Source organism: Oncorhynchus masou, unplaced genomic scaffold (genome assembly GCF_036934945.1).
Source record: "Oncorhynchus masou masou isolate Uvic2021 unplaced genomic scaffold, UVic_Omas_1.1 unplaced_scaffold_11979, whole genome shotgun sequence".
Taxonomy (NCBI): Eukaryota; Metazoa; Chordata; class Actinopteri; order Salmoniformes; family Salmonidae; genus Oncorhynchus; species Oncorhynchus masou.
The window spans coordinates 353-3293 of NW_027001758.1; the positions used below are offsets into that span (position 1 = coordinate 353).

Genomic DNA, 2941 nt, shown 5'->3' on the forward strand with positions numbered 1-2941 from the left:
TCATTATTTTCATGATCGACCATGCAAGTAATTGGTTATAAGAACTGGACCTTGCCTAGCTCCTAGGAGAACGCCTACTATGCCCGTTTAAACTACTGGCTGGCTAGTCATTTCTGTTAACTCTTTTCTCTTCTATAATCTCTAGAGCCCATTTTGAACTGTGTTTTTATACATGTGATGAGTGTGCATATGATAAGTGTGTGTTCGTCTTTGTCTCCCTATAGGCATTTACAGCTGTGGAAGCGCTTGCTGACGGGGGTTAAAATGGGTCTGCCCAGAAGACTGGCTATACGGCTTGGAGCACAGGCCCTGCTGGTGAGAACTTCATCTACATGCATTCTCTGAACATCTAGTCCTGAATTAGTCTTGGTACCAGTCTCTGTAACATTACACTCCTTGTACACATTGTCATTTGCCAAAGAGACTGGTCTTTCTTCAAATATGAACATTGTGTCATTAATGAGCTTGAGGAGATCAGAGGATTTGATCCTGATTCGATAACTCCCACAGCTATCTTTGGCAAATGACACAGAGTACAATGAGGGGAATGTAGATGCTGAACCGAGACTGACAATCAGGCAAGCCCTGAATATAATCTCAGTCAGAAATCTCTTTTGAGGACTGCTTGTGAATGTTTTCGTTTTTTATTATACATCAGATTTTGATCTGTAAACATCTTGAAAGAAATCTATTGCATCTGAGCAAAAATGTGGAGAGTTATTCTCTTGAGTTTGACATCATATAACCATGAGCCTTGCAAATGTTTGCTTGACTGTAGAGTGTACCGTATTGAAGCAATCTTGGTATACCTAGCAACCTCGTCAATGGGTTTGGATCTCTTGGTGTAACAGTTAAGATGTGTTACTGTCCCTCACAGGGACCCGGGTTCCAGTTCTCCGGTCGAGGCTACGCCCAAATTCACCACAGTATGTTCATGTCTCTATTTTGTCTTTCCCATAGGGAGCAGCCAAAATGCTGTTGGACTCGGAGCAGCACCCTGGCCAGCTGAAGGACAACGTTTGCTCCCCAGGGGCGCCACCATTCACGCCCTGCACGTCATGGAGAGTGGGGGCTTCCGCGCCCTGCTCATCAACGCTGTGGAGGCCTCCTGCATTAGGACCAGGTAGGCTGGGCACCACTTTACAGAGGGACAGTTTCCTGGACTAAAAAGCACTTCCAATGGAAATCTCCATAGAAAATGCTTTTTAGTCGAGGACTAGGCTAAGTATGTGCCCTGGAAATCAAACTGGAATGTGCAGATAGAAATCTACGTGGTAGAGTAGACATGATCCCCTGTTGTGAAGGATAAAGAACTGTCAAGTCTGTGTTACATTTCTATCTGCAACATTCAATATGTTGGATCTTTGTGGATAAGCCCTGGCTGGTGGTATGGTGAGGCCAGTAGGTCTCTGGACATAGCATTTAACAAAATGTGGCTTTTTGATTTAACCACATAAGACTGATGTAGCACTATGTCAGTTAGGCTATGGGTCGGGTTTCCCCAACCCAGATTCAACCAACCTACAAGCACTTTTGATTGGAGATTCTCCATTGAGTGTGCTTTTAGTCCAGGACTGGGCTCAATCTGGGTTCAGGAAACCAGACATATGTTTTGTGTAAAAATGATAATCATTTGAATGTTTGTTTAATGTCTGTATCATAGTGCTCTGTTGTATGGCTGGATGCTATTGTTTAGACAGCAGAGGGTGCTAGATGCATATGTCTGAACTTTTTGTAACTAACAGATAGTAGAAACACTCCATGAGCAAAGTCCCATCTCTTTTAAATGATGTGGCTCAAACGGGAGTGTCAGTGTGTGAATATTTGACTTGTCACTCGGGATAACAGCCTCTGTTAAGAGTAAAAGGTCATGTACATTTATTTTCTTTCTTTGTTTCTTTCAATCAGGGAGCTCCAGTTCTTGGCTGACCAGGAGAAGATCTCTCCTGCGGCCATCAAGAAGACTACGCTGGACAAGGTTCTGCAGCAGCCAGGGGTGGGAACAGGGGTGGGCGTCCGGACGGGGTCTGGGATCAGCCTGTTCAACAGCAGCAACCCCAGGCATAACAAGTAATTGAACTGAGTGGCTCTGATCACAGAACAGTGGTGAATTCATTAGTGCATTGCAGACCATATCAAAACATTTTGCAACAAAAACAAGTTTCTTAGCGGACAAGTTCAGGTAGTTCCTCCCTGTTTTCATCTTTTTGCTTCTAGTGATACGCCCCAGGGAAGACACCCTCAAAGAATGAAACGCCCATGAGACATATTATTTCAACCCCTAAAACATTTGTTATGGTTATAGCATGCCAGCTGAGAGGAGGGCATAAAATGGCAGCTTCGTAAATGTGAGGATAAACTTAAACAGCAGGATGTAGGGTGAAGGGACACTACTCCTGCTCTCTTTCCATGTTCACTGACTAGAAACATCTGGACAGGTAAAAGCAAGTTCTAATAGATATTATGGCTTTCCTGTCCAGTGTTGTCATATCAGTGCAGATGAAGGAGAAAAGAGGAGGTGAGCCGGGGGAAGAAGACGAACATAGACAGTTAAGATGGACCAACATGGTGATGAACAACAGGTCACAATTCCTTTACATTTGAGCCATTTAGCAGATGCTCTAATCCAGAGCGACTTACAGGAGCAATTATGGTCAAGTGCCTTGCTCAAAGCCACGTGAACAGATATTGCACTTAGTCGGCTCGGGACTTGAACCAGGTATCTATCGGTTACTGCTGGAACATACTTAACCTCTAGGTTACCTGGGCCGCCCACTCCTTTCAGTAGAAACACAGAGACAGATGTGGAGTTGGATGTCTTATGTGCTTAGCTATCTATAGCTTCTGTTTCATAGAATGTGTGCCTATATGTTCCGTCATACATTATGTACAGTCTTACTGGAACTATTTTGGTCTGTTGCTAAACAGCAAAGGTCCCTGT

The 2941-nt window shown here is 44.0% G+C and overlaps 1 pseudogene; it reads left to right on the forward strand.

Moving 5' to 3' along the window:
• Positions 1-224: 224 nt before the first annotated feature.
• Positions 225-2216, forward strand: LOC135529658 (pyrroline-5-carboxylate reductase 1, mitochondrial-like; annotated as a pseudogene).
• Positions 2217-2941: the final 725 nt, after the last annotated feature.